The sequence below is a fragment of the Prionailurus viverrinus genome, chromosome C1, assembly GCF_022837055.1.
Source record: "Prionailurus viverrinus isolate Anna chromosome C1, UM_Priviv_1.0, whole genome shotgun sequence".
NCBI lineage: Eukaryota > Metazoa > Chordata > Mammalia > Carnivora > Felidae > Prionailurus > Prionailurus viverrinus.
The window spans coordinates 189,925,043-189,940,530 of record NC_062568.1 but is presented as its reverse complement, the minus strand read 5'-3'; positions in this window follow the sequence as shown (position 1 = coordinate 189,940,530).

Genomic DNA, 15,488 nt, shown 5'->3' with positions numbered 1-15,488 from the left:
TTTGTTTGTTTGTTTTTGGCAGGAGGAATTTGGTTGGTTCCTAACACGCCCTAGTTTTAAAAGGTGACAGTAACTCACACTATTGTGATCAGAGGATATGGAACCTTCATAACTGGAGGACTTCTAGCACCTGCTCTGACCTCCAGGTAGATTATTTTACTACCCCCAATTCTTCATTGACAACTCTGGTTTGAGGGAACAATTTTATATCCGTCATTTGATTTTTGGACCTTTATCAGTAGCATGTTAAAAATTGGGGGGTGAGGGTGGGGACCGTGTGCTTGGGTAGAGAAGGTTCAGTAGGAACAAGCTTGGGGATTTTAAGGGAAGGCATCAAGTTGAGATATATCTCTTGGTAACGTAATGGAGATGGATTGTCCATCCTGCAGACAGTGAAGGGTACGATCACGAGTCTTTTGGAAGCAGAAAACCATGCCACACAGTGTCACATCTCTGGTAGTCCCTGTGGAGCATCCACTACGAAACAAAACGAAACGAAGCAAAACAAAACACGAACAAGTAGTATACGATGCCCTCCGGGGGTCTACTTAGGCTCAACTGAGCATTTAGAAACATTCATACTCTGAAACTGCTACACTTGGTATCATCAGAGTCACTTAGAAGGATGTTGGATGAGGAGCACAGCTCAGCAGCAGGGCAGAACTAGATGTTGCTCTTCTATGGGAGTCCCTACAACTCTCTGTGTGTCGTAGCTTCAGTGCAAGGAGACGGACCCACATCAGGCATGTATGGAACCTATCCTGGCTCAAAGCCTCTTGTCCCGTGGGAGCAAGTGTCGGTTATAACCACTCCATAGACATATTTTCCAGGGTCCCCTCAAGAGATATGTCTGTTCCAAGAGTCACTGTGCTCACGGAAGCCCAGAGCTGTGGCTTCCTCTCAGGCATTTATAGTTCTCCCAGTCTGGATGCAGTTTACCAATTAGGGGTCAGCTCTACCATATGTAATGATTCCAGCAACATACGTGATGCACTATTCATTAGGCTGCCAGGGGAACAGAGCTAGAAAGTTAACGAAAGGTCAGATTCTCATATGGAAGGGGGAAAAGATCCTGTTAATCCATTACCCAAGAAGTATGCTGAGCAATTGCACAGCAGATACCCCACCTAGTTCCTATAACATGCAGCCAGAGGAATGTCCTATTAAAATATAGCCGACACCAACTCATTTTCTTCTCTTGAAGGGTATTCGTTCTTTGTGTTTAGCAGCTTGTGGTGAACACGCAGTTGGCAAGTTTTCTGAGGAATGAGTAAGAGTTGGATAAATTGTCAAAATGGTCCCACGAAAAGGCCATACATCCTTTGGTGCTACCAATAGTAGGCAGGTATAGTAGGACATTCCAAAAGGACATTATTGAATGGACGTTTGTGGGGATTCCATGAGTCATGCGTTGATGGGAATCTATGTCCGCCGGGCAACCACAAACACTAGGCTCTTGGTAACAATGCCTCTTATTGCTGCCACGTGGTACTACTCTTGCTTGCTTCTGGAAGATCAGTAAGTGGAGATAGCTGGCTATTTATGCAATAGTTATCCAACAATTATTCATGGAGTCCTTGCTGTATGTCAGGCACTAGGGGTACACCAGTGAACAAACTCCCTGCCCTCAAGGACTTTGCAGTGTGTGGTCAGGGGGACTAGCAATTAAGCAGCTACAACATAGGTCTAGGTGTGACAGTGGGGCAAGGATGCAATGGGGGCTCTGAGAGAGCTTGGGTAGAACACCTGCCCCATCTAAGCAACTGTTATTGTGGTCCTCATCCGGTAAACTTCTGTCTCTGGGATATAATTTATAAGCACTACAAAATTTTTTTTAATGTTTACCTGTTTTTGAGACCGAGAGACAGAGCACGAGTGGGGGAGGGGCAGAGAGAGAGGGAGACACAGAATCCGAAGCAGCCTCCAGGCTCTGAGCTGTCAGCACAGAGCCTGACACGGGGCTCGAACTCACGAACCATGGGATCATGACCTGAGCCAAAGTCAGATGCTGAACCGATTGAGTCCCCCAGGTACCCCAACACTTTAAATAGTTTCTGACACTTCCTGCCTTTTCCAAACATGGTGGCTCTAGACATCAACAATGTTTAGATTACTTGTTTTATTAAGGGATGCACAAATATTGTAAGCATTTCAGAATATCCTACTCTTTAGAAAATATGCATCAGATGCTATGGTTTTCGTATTCAAACACCACTCCCACCATTCCCACCACCACCACCACCACCACCACTAAATAACTTCCCATTATCCTCATCCCGTGTGATAAGATAGAACAAGGTATTGTCACTGTGACAGATGTGGAGGAGCCCCATTGTGTCTAGATTGGGTCTTGGCTGGCCATGTTAACTAGTTAATACCCCGGAAACCAGATAGATATGGAACAGAACCATTCAATCAAAGAATTAGAAAAATAGAAAGGACTTTAGGGATAGTCTAATCTAACTCTATTTTACAGAGAGATGAAATGACTAGTCCCTAGTTCCCACACAGCTAGTTAGGGTCAGAGACCAGTTCCTGCCAGGCCAATGCTGATAATAAACATGTTGGGGCAGGCAGCAAAGACCATCCATAGATAGCATTAGTTTCCTTGGGTGCCCATCAGACTAAAATCACAGAAGAGGAAAATGCTCTGACTCTGTGTGATCATGGCTTACATTCTTGTAATGCTTAGACAGGAAGAGGGCAAATCACATGCTGAGAATGGGGAAGTTACTTTAATTTCTGTGCCTGTAATACCTACACATATCTGAACAACATAAACCACCATCAACACACACACACACACACACACACACACACAGGGCAAATCAAAATCTTTATTGCTCACTTATTTAATATGTATCATGTATTTGATTTTTTAAATAGAGGTTTTTTATTAAAGATATTTTTTAAGTTTATTTATTTATTTTGAGAGACAGCACAAGTGAGGGAGGGGCAGAGAGAGAGAAGGAGACACAGAATCCCAAATAGGTTCTGCACTGTCAGCATGGGTTCAAACTCATAAAACCATGAGATCACGATTCTGAGCTGAAATCAAGAGCCAGATGCTTAGCTGACTGAGCCACCCAGGAGCCCCCACAAGAACAATCTTATCTGAAACACAAACCACATATTTTATTTATTTATTTTTAACGTTTATTTATTTTTGAGACAGAGAGAGACAGAGCATGAACAGGGGAGGGGCAGAGAGAGAGGGAGACACAGAAACAGAAGTAGGCTCCAGGCTCCGAGCCATCAGCCCAGAACCCGACGCGGGGCTCGAACCCACGGACCGCGAGATCGTGACACGAGCCGAAGTCGGACGCCCAACCGACTGAGCCACCCAGGCGCCCCACAAACCACATATTTTAAATCAGCAGCACATATAATATTATGGTATACACAAAATGAATTTGGGTATTTCTTGATTTAGCGTATTAAAATTTTTTTTTTAATTTTTTTCATGTTTATTTATTTTTGAGGGTGGGGGCAGAGAGAGAGAGGGAGACACAGAATCTGAAGCAGGCTCCAGGCTCTGAGCTGTGAACACAGAGCCCAACGTGGGGCTTGAACTCACAAACCATGAGATCATGACCTGAGCTGAAGTCAGATGCTTAACCAACTGAGCCACTCAGGTGCACCCCCCCCAAATTTTTTTTTTAAGTTTATTTATTTAGGGACACCTGGGTGGCTCAGTCAGGGTTAAGCACCTGACTTTGGCTCAGGTCATGATCTCATGGTCCATGAGTTCAAGCCCCACATTGGGCTCTCTGCTCTCAGCGCAGAGCCCGTTTTGTATCCTGTTTCCCTTTCTCTCTGCCCCTCCCTTGCTCACACTCTCCCTCTCTCTCTCAAAAATAAATAAACATTAAAAATTTTTAAAGTTTATTTATTTATTTTGAGAAAGAGAGAGAGACACACACACACTAAGTGGGGGAGGGGCAGAGAATAGGACAAACAGAATCCCAAGCAGGCTCTACAACATTACTGCAGAGCCCCATCTCGGGGCTTGAACCCATGAACTGTGAGATCATGACCTGAGCCGAGATCAAGAGTCTGTTGTTCAACTGACTGAGCCACCCAGGTGCCCTGATTTAGTGGATTTTAATAAACTTTCTGCAAAAGCAAATTTTATTTAAAGGTCCATGACAATATATAATAGTTATTTGTAAAATAGATTAGCCACTTTATGATCTAAAAATATGTAGAACCGGTGATCTTGGTTATTAATGAAATATTTACCAAGTTTGGGGTTAAAATTAGTGCAAATCATCTGTGACTTGGTTAAATCAACCTGAGACTAAGTAGGAAATAGACTGAAACTAAATTTTTCTTTGGATTTATGTGAAATCAGATTGAGACACCCTAGTGACAAGTTTATAATAGAAACAGCCTTATCCTGGTTCAGGAAAAAGGTTTGTTTGTTTTCTTCATTGCTCATTTTGTCTTCAGAAACCAATGTAATTTAACTATTTTCTATACTTGGAGAATTTAAAATTGACCTAAGTTAGATAACTGGGAATGTTGGAATGACTAAGTTTGAAATGGTTAAGGCAGTTGTAGAATGAATGAAATGAATTGAGGATTGATCCCCTCACATGAATGAGTTAATAAACCGTCGTAATTTAAAGTTAGTTAACTTTTTCTCAGTGCAATTATTTTACTTGAAATTCTAACGAGGAATTCTATGAATAGGATATTAGTTAAGAAAACAAAGCTGTTAAATAGAACTGTAAACAGAAGCAGCTCCCATCAAACATCTTTTCACACCTTTCTGTCCCTTGGTGATAGGACCAATTACTTCCTTAAAAGAGACAGTTTCTGGGCAGAGAATCCCAAGCCAGGACACCTAGATTCTGTGACAGAAGACTGCCCACTGTTTGATGAGTGAGTAATGCAGAACGCAATAAGAGGCAAAACTGGGGCGCCTGGGTGGCTCAGTCGGTTGAGCGTCCGACTTCGGCTCAGGTCACGATCTCACAGTCTGTGAGTTCGAGCCCTGCGTCGGGCTCTGTGCTGACAGCTCAGAGCCTGGAGCCTGCTTCGGATTCTGTCTCCCTCTCTCTCTGCCCCTCCCCACCTCATGCTTTGTCTCTCTCTGTCTCAGAAATAAACATTAAAAAAAATTTTTTTTTTAAAAAGAGGCAAAACTAATGGCAGGCAACACAAAAATCAGAGAAGACACAACCATTCTAAGCCCTGAGCTCTACAGTCACACACTTTGCAACAACTCTTAGAAGGAAAACAAAAACTGACTTGATCTTTGGCCGTCAAGTCTTACAAAGGCACTTGTCAAAACTGCTATAAAAAAAAAAAATTGAGAGAGAAGATGAAGTTGGAAATGATTGTGAACATTAAAACAACAGCAACTGAGATCTTTTTTAAGGAGTGGGAAACCTGCTTTTTGGAACCAAGTTGGTCTTTATGTTAAAATGGCTATGTACAAAGTCTGTTTATATGATTCATTGTTGTCTGGGTTATGTGTTGATTTGCTATTTTTACTTTTTATATATAAAGAACTAAAAATAAGAGAGAATAAAGTAATACATTGGTGGATATAATCTATATAATATAGATCTAACTTCTTGTTTCTGTTGTCTCGACATTCCATTTTTAATGTAAACCTTTAAGACGTGCATATTTTTGTTTTGAAAATTATTTCTGCTTAAACAACAGTGTCAAGTATTTATCCTTTAAAGATAGGAAGGTGGTTCAGTTTTAGCTATATATTGGTATAATTTTACATTTTTTGAAAATGTTTAGGCTGGGTTTATTTAAGATTGGCTGGGCTTACTGCCAGCTCTTGAGAAAACCTATAGTTTTTAAGAGTCCCCATAACAATATATAACTGCTAACAGTAAATACACTTTCCATCTGTTTGAAGACTCATTGACTTCATTTAATAATAGAAAAAAAAAGTACTATCTAAAACAGAAGTTGGGCCGAATCCTGCTTGCCGCCTGTTTTTTGCAAACAAAATAAAGTTTTATTGGAACACAGGCACACCCATTCCTTTCTACATTGTATAAGCCAGCTTTTGTGCTATGGTGGCAAAGTTGAGTGGTTGTGACACATATCTTTCATGTGCAAAGCCCCAAATAGTTACTATCTGGTACTTTACAGAGTGTGCCTACCAGTGATCTAAAATGTTGGTTGGCACGAGAGATAGTCTATTATACCTTATATAGGATAGTGGGCATCACTAGGATTAAAACTATCTGGTATGTATGGACCAATCTGTGAACATCACTAAGATTTAAACATATCTAATATGCATGAAGGTCAGGGAAGGGACACAGCTGATCCATATGAAGTTTTCTGGGGGGAAGTCTCTGGAAATATCTGACCAGGAGAAAAGATGGTCACTTGGCTCAGCTCCAGGGAAGTACGCCTGAGCCTGCAGGGCGAGAGCTATAGGCAGAAACTAAAGGAGCATGATCTTAAATCTTGGTGAGATGCTGGGAGCTCAGACTGCACTGCTTGGAACACCTGCCAAAAGCATGAGGCAGAGCAGGAGGGTGGGGGCACTGACTGCCCTGTATTTCGCAACTCTGCACATCCTCTATCCTCGTGTATCCTTAGCACAGCTAAGGCAAGACAGGTTAAATCCAGCTGGATGGGCCCTATTGGTGAGCACTGCAGGCAGCCAGGATTTCAGCTTTTCCAAGCCCCTACAGATTCAGCAGCAGACATCAGAGTGCTTTTGGCTTCAAGGAACAGGCATTCAAGCAAGCTGAAGGTAATGGTTCTCAATGTGTGGTCCCAGAACCATCAGCATCAGCATCATCCCAGGGGCGTTCTGGTGTAAACTAAAATTTGAAAGCAGTTTTAAAAGGATTTGTTTCAAGATTCAAATGAGGGATTTTATGAACATCCTAGGGGAAGAAATCAGCAGATCACCTGGAATTAGCAAGTTAGGACTGAGACTGCTCCTGGTCTCCCATGGTCCTTGTCTATATTCCTTGGCTGCTTCTCTCTGCCAAGCGTGAAGTTCCCCAGCCACTCTTAGAGGATTAGCTTTCTTCTGTCCATTCATTGAGCTTTAAATGGCTGTCCCAGCCCTGACCTGACCACTGCTCTGTCCTTCAGGTAAAATTCTCCAAAGGAAAACACCTCCATTTCTGCCCAGCAAAGCTGGGTTCTATGGGGTCACATGGCACCGTGGGTCAGGCAGCAGGGGGTTCTAATCAAGAGGTTAGGGTGGGATGGGGAGTGTGTTATTTGGAAGCTGGGGCTGGGTGATAGTACAGGGGACAGATTCTCTGGGAAGGGGCATTGGAGAGAGCAGAAATATTGTCCCATGTGTCTCCTTTTTAAAAACAAAATTTTTTTTTTAGTGTTTTATTCATTTCCTGAGAGTGAGCCAGAGTGTGAGCAGGGGAGGGGCACAGAGAGAGGGAGACACAGAATCCAAAGCAAGCTCCAGGCTCAGCTCAGATGCCAGACTTGAACTCACCGACTGTGAGATCATGACCTGAGCAAAAGTTGGATGCTTAATCAACTGAGCCATCCAGGTGCTCCTGGCCCACATGTCTCCTATATGAACAAAATCAAGGCAGACAGGAAATTTTACTAGAGCAGGCATTGTATACCTCCAGGAGTTCCCAGAATCAATGGGGAGAAACCTGCAGGTGGCTGGACAGTTTTTCCATTAGTAGGACAGCAAAAGTCAATTCAGTTATACACACTCAGAAGAACTGAATTTGGAAACAGGTGTTCATACAACAACTTGTACGTACATGCAAACGATCACAGCAGCTCTATTCACGATAGCCAGAAGGTGGAAACACCCAAATGTCCATCAACTGATGAATGGATAAACAAAATGTGGCATATGCAAGCGGTGGGATATTCTTCACCCATCAAAAGGAATGAGGTTCTCATACAGTCTACAACATGGATGAATCTTGAAAACATTATGCTAGGTGAGAGAAACCAGCCACAAAGGGCATCATATTGTATAATTCCACTTACATAAAATGGCTGGAATAGACAAATCCACGGAGACAAAAAAACCCAAAAAACAAAAAATAAAAAACAGTGGGGGTTGCCAGGGGCTGGGCGGGAGACAATGCAGGTTTCCCTTTGAGGTGGAGGGAAAAGTTCTGGAACTAAATAGTGGTGATAGTTGCACAACACTGTGAATGCATTTAATGCCAAGGAGTTGTCCTTAAAATGATAGGTTTTATGGGTACTTCACCACAATCTTTTTTAAAACGTCTATTTACTTAGCGTTTCTGGGGTTCCCGGAGGTGTTCGCGCGGAGGGCGGGCGGGGCGTCGGGGCTGCCAGGACCGGCCGCGCGCCTGGCTGCTGGCGGAGGGCGGGCGGCGGGATGCGGCCCGGGCGCGGCGCCTCCAGACGTCCCCGGGCCGGTAGAGCGGCGGGAGGCGCAGAGGCGGGCGGTCGCCATTTGCAGTCCCGGGCGCAGCGGCGGCGGCGGCGGCGGCGGCGGCGCGCCGGTTCCGAGGGGCTAGGGACGGTCACAGAGGCGGTGCGGGCGGCTGGCGGCGGGGGCCCCGGCCTCGGGGCGGCGGCCCGCGGGGAGAGGCGGGCAGCGCCGGGGCGCACCGGCTCCGGACCCGGAGGCCGCCCTTCTCCGCGGCCGCCCGGCCGCCCCTCCTGTGCGCCCGGGAGGGGCTGCGAGACAATGGCCGCGCCGTCGCCGCCCGCGCCCGCCGCGCCGCCCGGGCCCGGCCCAACCGCGGCGCGGAGAAAGGTGGGAAGGCGCGCGGAGCCTCCTGGCGGCGGCGCGGGGACGGTGCCCGGCGTGTGTGGAGCCGTCGGGCGCCGCGGACTCCCAGAGGGTCGGCGGCCGGCCGGGCTCCGGCTGCGCGGCGAGTGACGAGGTCCCAGCTAAGGTGGAGATTGTCCCTCTGTTTGCTTTTGTGTGTCCAGTCTTGCCTGCATCCAGGCTATGCATTTCTGGCAGGACCATCACAGAAGGGATGCTGCGTCCTTCTCAGCGCGTCGTATCAAGTGGCACTTAATTTCAGCTTCGTCAATTTGTCTCATTACTGATGCTGTTCACTTGGATGCTTGATTAAGATGATGTCCCACATGCTTCCCCACTGTACAGTGACACTTTTCCCTTTTGAAATTATGAAGTGTTATATACAGAGGTATTTGAAACTGTAGCAATCACCCATTTTTCATCAAACCTTTTAATATTCATTTATTTTTTTATACCACATGGACTCGCGGTTTCCTGTTTTAGCCATTGGGCTGGAATCTGTTGCTGTCATTTATTTTAATGCTTCAGTTCCAGATTTGGCCAGTGGAAGCCCATTCAGCCAGCTTCTGTGTCTACTTGACATGTCCCAGCTTCTGTGTCTACTTGACATGTCCCAGCTTCTGTGTCTACTTGACATGTCTACTTGAACGCTTCCTTTCTCCCACAAGATGTTCCAGGCTCGCCTTGTGTTTTATCCTTGCCCCAGTCCTGGAATCAGATACTTCTCCAAGTAGCTTTGGTTCTTTTAGTGGAGAGCTCTTACTTAGAAATGGATATCATCATGCTGGGTATGCTCATTGCTTTTGAAATGCTGCTTTCATGATCTCTCAGTGGACATTTACATAGAGAGTGTGATAGCTAGATTGACACCTAGGTGTAGATACACAGATACAGATTGATATATACATAAGTAATTCTAGGTCCAGTCCAATACCACAGGATTCATTCTACAGGTATACCACATATTGCAGGTTCATTTCTAAACCACTGCAATAAAGTATCACAATAAATCAAGTTAAATGAATTTTTTTTTTTTTTTTTTGGTTTCCCAGTGCATATAAAAATTATGTCTGGGGCGCCTGAGTGGCTCAGTTGGTTGAGCATCCAACTTCGGCTCAGGTCTTGATCTCACGGTTCATGGGTTTGAACTTTGGCTCAGATCATGATCTCACGGTTCATGGGTTCGAGCCCCGTATCGGGTTCTGTGCTGACAGCTCTGAGCCTGGAGCCTGTTTTCAGTTTCTGTGTCTCCCTCTTTCTCTGCCCCTTCCCTGCTCATGCTCTGTCTCCAAAATAAATAAACATTAAAAAAGTTTAAAAAATTATGTCTATACTATGCTGTAGTCTAGTAAGTGTGCAATAGCATTAAGTCTGAAAAGTGTACAATACTTTATTGCTAAGAAATGCTAACCATCATCTCTTTCAGCAGGTCTAATCACTGATCACAGATCACCATAACAAATATAATAATAATGAAAGTTTGAAATATTGCAAGAATTACCAAAATGTGACACAGGGCACAAAATAAGCAAATGCTGTTGGAAATATGGCAGGATGGATTTGCTCAAAGCAGGGTTGCTACAAACCTTCAATTTGTAACAAATGCTATACCTGGAAAGTGCAATAAAGCGAAATGCAATAAATCAAGGTGTGCCTGCAATTTTCTCCTTCTTCATTATTTCTGGTACTACCACATTTATTCTTTCAAAAATTGTTATTTTCATTATTAAAGTAAAATATTCCCTTCAATAAAATTTGAAAGTACCGAAAAATAAAGGAAAATCAACCATAATTTGGCATAAAAATACAACCATGTTTTGTAGATTTACTCTCAGTCTTTTCTTTATGTGTCAGTCCCCTTTTTTGAGTTATGGAAATCATACTATAAATACAATTTTGCATCCTGTTTTTCACTCAATTTTGTATGGGTAGGCAAGTCAGCCCACAGGCCAAACCTGGTCCACTGTTTGTTTTTGTCTACAAGCTAAACTTGGTTTTTACATTTTATTTATTTATTTATTTATTTATTTATTTATAATATATTTTTTAAGTAAACTCTATCCCCAAGGTGGGGCTTGAACTCACAACTCTGAGATCAAGAAATCATATGCTCTACTGACTGAGCCAGCCAGGCACCCCTAAAACTGGTTTTTATTATGTATTTATTTTAATTTAAAAAAATGTTTATTTATTTTTGACAGAGAGACAGAGTGCAAGCAGGGGAGGGGCAGAGAAAGAGGGAGACGGAGTCTGAAGCAGGCTCCAGGCTCTGCAATGTCAGCACAGAGCTCGACACAGACCTCAAACTCAACAAACTGTGAGATCATAACCTGAGCCGAAGCGGGATGCTCAACCTAATGAGCCACCCAGGCATCCCTAAAATTGGTTTTTAAATTAATAATGTTTATTTATTTTTGAGAGAGAGACAGAGACAGAGACAGAGCATGAGCGGGGAAGGGGCAGAGAGAGAGGGAGACACAGAATCAGAAGCAGGCTCCAGGCTCTGAGCTGTCAGCATAGTCTGATGCGGGGCGCAAACTCACAAACTACAAGATCATGACCTGAGCTGAAGTTGGATCCCCAACCCACTGAACCCCCCCAGGCGTCCTGGTATGAAATTCAAATTTAAGTGTCCATAAATTAAGTTTCATTGGAACACAGTCATGTATATTCATTTATATATTGCCTATAGCTACTTTTTGCTGCAACAGCATAGTTAAATAGTTGTAAAAGAGACTGTATTGCCCACCCAAGCATAAAATATTATTTGGTTCTTTCCAGAAAAAGTTTGCCAACCCCTGAAATATTGCATCTTAGTCACATTATTAAATTGGCTGCTAAATCTGTGCTTTGAAATGTTATGGGAGTGACAATACTTAGCATATTTTAGGTGCTTAATAAAGGAATTTCCTCTAAAGAATCCAGGAAGGGAAGGGAATAGGAGGAAGAAGAGGAAGAGGAAGAGGGACGGTTTTTAGACGTGTCTGTTTTCAGGTATCTGCAGAATTTATAATTCCAACCAGTGGAAAAGGTGTCTTCTCACTAGTCATTTAAAAGAAAGATGTCTTTCATGGCTAAGATAATACCTTTTTAAATGCCCTTTTAAAAACTTATTGAGGGCCAAGATAATCTTGTTGCTACCAAATTAGTAATATATCTAATTTTAGCCAGCTTTTCCCCTTAGCTTTGCAGAAACTTTGGTGAATTTTTAAAATGGCTCCATAACAAATGTGGAAAGATCCTAGGGAGCTGAAGAGACCTCTCCTACCATTGTCCTCCACACCCTGCCAACCCCCAGCCATGGGGTCTGAGCAGGGATAAATGCTGAGAAACCGCCTATGTAGATCTCTTTGACCAGAAAACAGCCACGAGTTTGTTGTTTTTATTATTTATGTCTGTAGTTTTTGAAAGTGGCAAGGAATTATTTTAATCCTTCTCCCACCGAGAGATGGGTCTTTGGACTCTGTCCTTGAATCTGGGTGGGTTTGTGACCGCTACACCCTATAGGGTATGGCAAGAGTGATGCGTGATTTCTGAGGCTAGGAGAGGCCACGCGCCTTCCACTTAGCGGTCTAGGAATGCTGATTCCTGAGACATGCCTTCTGGGTTTGCTCCCCCGTGGAACCCAGCCACCATGCAGTGAGAAGCCCGGCCACACGGAGAGGCTGTGTTCAGGTGCTCTGCAATGACAGTTCCAGTTGAGCGTAGCCTTCAGCCTTTCCAGCCCAGGCTCAGCCAAGTGAATGAGGAAGCCACTTTAGAAGGATTCCTGCAGCCCCACCCCTTCTAGCTCCCAGCTGAAGCTCAGGATAGGGTGGAGTGCAGAAGAGCAGCCCCTACTGTGTGCTCTTTCAGAATTCCTGATGCACAGAATCAGTCGGCATGATAAAGTGATTGTTTTATAACCACTACATTTGAGATGGGTGTTGTGCAGCAGTGGTAACTGGAACATTACCTTCTCAGTAAAGGCCCTTACATATGATCGTTAAGTCAGTGTAAATAACAAAAGCCACGGAGAGCAGAGGGGTAATTAAGGGTAAAGGTAGTTAGTATAACTGAATATTAATGGGGCACCTGGGTGGCTCAGTTGGTTGAGCGTCCAACTTCGGTTCAGGTCATGATCTCACAGTCCATGAGTTCAAGCCCTGCATCGGGCTCTGTGCTGACAGCTTGGAGCCTGCAGCCTGCTTCAGATTCTGTCTCACGCTGTCTCTGCCCCTCTCCCACTCATGCTCTGTCTCAAAAATAAATATAAAAAAAAAACATTAAAAAAATAAATTTAGGGGCGCCTGGATGGCTCAGTCGGTTAAGCGTCTGACTTCAGCTCGGGTCATGATCTCATGGTTGGTGACTTGAGATTCTCTCTCTCTCTCCCGCTCTCTGCCCCTCCCCTGCCTGCTCTCACACATGCTCACTATCTCAAAATAAGTAAATTTTAAAAAATAAGGGGTAACTTCTTTATCATCAGTTTTATAGAATTCACAAGGGCTGTTTCAAATATGGACCATTAATAAAATCCAAGTACACGACACTAAGTCATAAACTCATATTGTCTAAGTGTGTAGTTTGATTCAGAGACAGAGCTTATAAAATCCAGAGGAACAAGTGATTAGCACATTCTTTTGACCCTCTGAGCAATCATATCAACCAGGCAGGCTTTCAGCAAGGCTTGTCAGCATCCAATTAATTAACAAATACGTATTCCAGAGGCGACTGGGTGGCTCAGTTGGTTAAGTGTCGGACTTTGGCTCGGGTCATGATCTCACATTTGGTGGGTTCAAACCCCACGTCAGGCTTTGTGCTGACAGCTCAAAGCCTGGAGCCTACTTCAGATTCTGTGTCTCCTTCTCTCTCTGACCCTCCCCCCTGCCATCTTAAAAATAAACATTAAAAAAAATTTTTTTAAATAAAAAATGTGTATTCTGGTGAATAACTGGATCACGGGAATTCTGTGATGTTGATTGCAGGTAGTCCCTTGCATGATTTAAAACACACAAAAAAGAAGGTGGCAACACGTATAACATCTCAACATGGAGGTGGCGCTATAGACTGGAGGCAGGGCTAGAGCTGTCTTGGAAACTCAACCGAAAAAAACAATTCAATTTTTTAAGACAAGCAAAAGATGTGAACTTCACCTAAAAAGGCATATGGATGGCAAATAAGCACAGGAAAAGATGCTCAACAGTATTAGTCATTAGGGAAATGCAAATTAAAACCACAATACAAAGTAAAACCATACCACACACTTATTAGAAAGGCTAAAATCAAAGCCAAAAACCCAAACCCAAACAAAACCTGGTTAATACCATGCACTGGCAAGGACACAGAGTGCTGGAACTCTCATATGTTGCTGGTGGGAATGCAACATGGTACAGCTACTTTGGGAAACAGTTTGGCAGTATTTTGTAATGCAGAAAGGACACCTAGCATATGACCCAGAAATCCTCCCACATATTGACCCCGAGTAAATACTCCTAAGTATTTACCCAAGAAAAATAAGCACTTAACATTTAAACAAAAATCCATATGTGAATGTTTAGAGCAGGTTTTTGCATAAATACCCCAAACTGGAAACAATCCCAATGTTCTTTGTCTTATGGATAGATAAATGGGTGGTATATTCATACAATGGAATACTGCTCAGCAGTAAAAAAGGAAGCGCATACATGCAACAACATGGATGAATCTCAAATTATGTTGAGATTCATTATGTTGAGAGAAACCAGACTCAAAAAGTTACCACCCAACGGTTTTATGGCAAATTTAATGCTATATTCATATTTTCACACACACACACACACACACACACACAGACTACATAGTATAGGATTCCATTTGTGTGCCATTCTGGAAAAAAACAAAGCTAGAGAGATGGAAAACAGATCAGTGGTTGCCAGGGGGCAGGGGCAGGGAAGGAGGAAGGTTAACTACTAAGGTTCAGCGTAAGGGAGTTTTCTTGGGGATGTGTGAGAATTGTTCTGTATCTTGATTGTGGTGCTAGTTCCATGACTCTACACCTTTGTCAAAACTCATGGAACGGGGGGAGCCTGGGTGGCTCAGTCGGTTAAGCGGCCGACTTCGGCTCAGGTCATGATCTCGCGGTCCGTGAGTTCGAGCCCCGCGTCGGACTCTGTACTGACAGCTCGGAGCCTGGAGCCTGTTTCAGATTTTGTGTCTCCCTCTCTCTGACCCTCCCTTGTTCATGCTCTGCTTCTCTCTGTCTCAAAAATAAAATAAACGTCTGGGGCGCCTGGGTGGCGCAGTCGGTTAAGCGGCCGACTTCAGCCAGGTCACGATCTCGCGGTCCGTGAGTTCGAGCCCCGCGTCGGGCTCTGGGCTGATGGCTCAGAGCCTGGAGCCTGTTTCCGATTCTGTGTCTCCCTCTCTCTCTGCCCCTCCCCCGTTCATGCTCTGTCTCTCTCTGTCCCAAAAATAAATAAACGTTGAAAAAAAAAAATTAAAAAAAAAAATTAAATAAACGTCAAGAAAAAAAAAAACAACTCATGGAACAGTACACCAGAAAGAGTGAATTTTATTCTATGTTAATTAAAAAATAAAAATTTTAAATTTCTAGCAGACTAATTTAAAAATGATTAGATATTATCAATATTAAAATTAATATTATTAGTTTACCATTTTATTTAACTCAATGGGCTAAAAATATAATCTCAATATGTAATCAATATAAGAAATTCTTAATAAGATATTTTACATTTTTTGTACTAAGGCTCAGGGATTTGGTATGTGTTGCAAC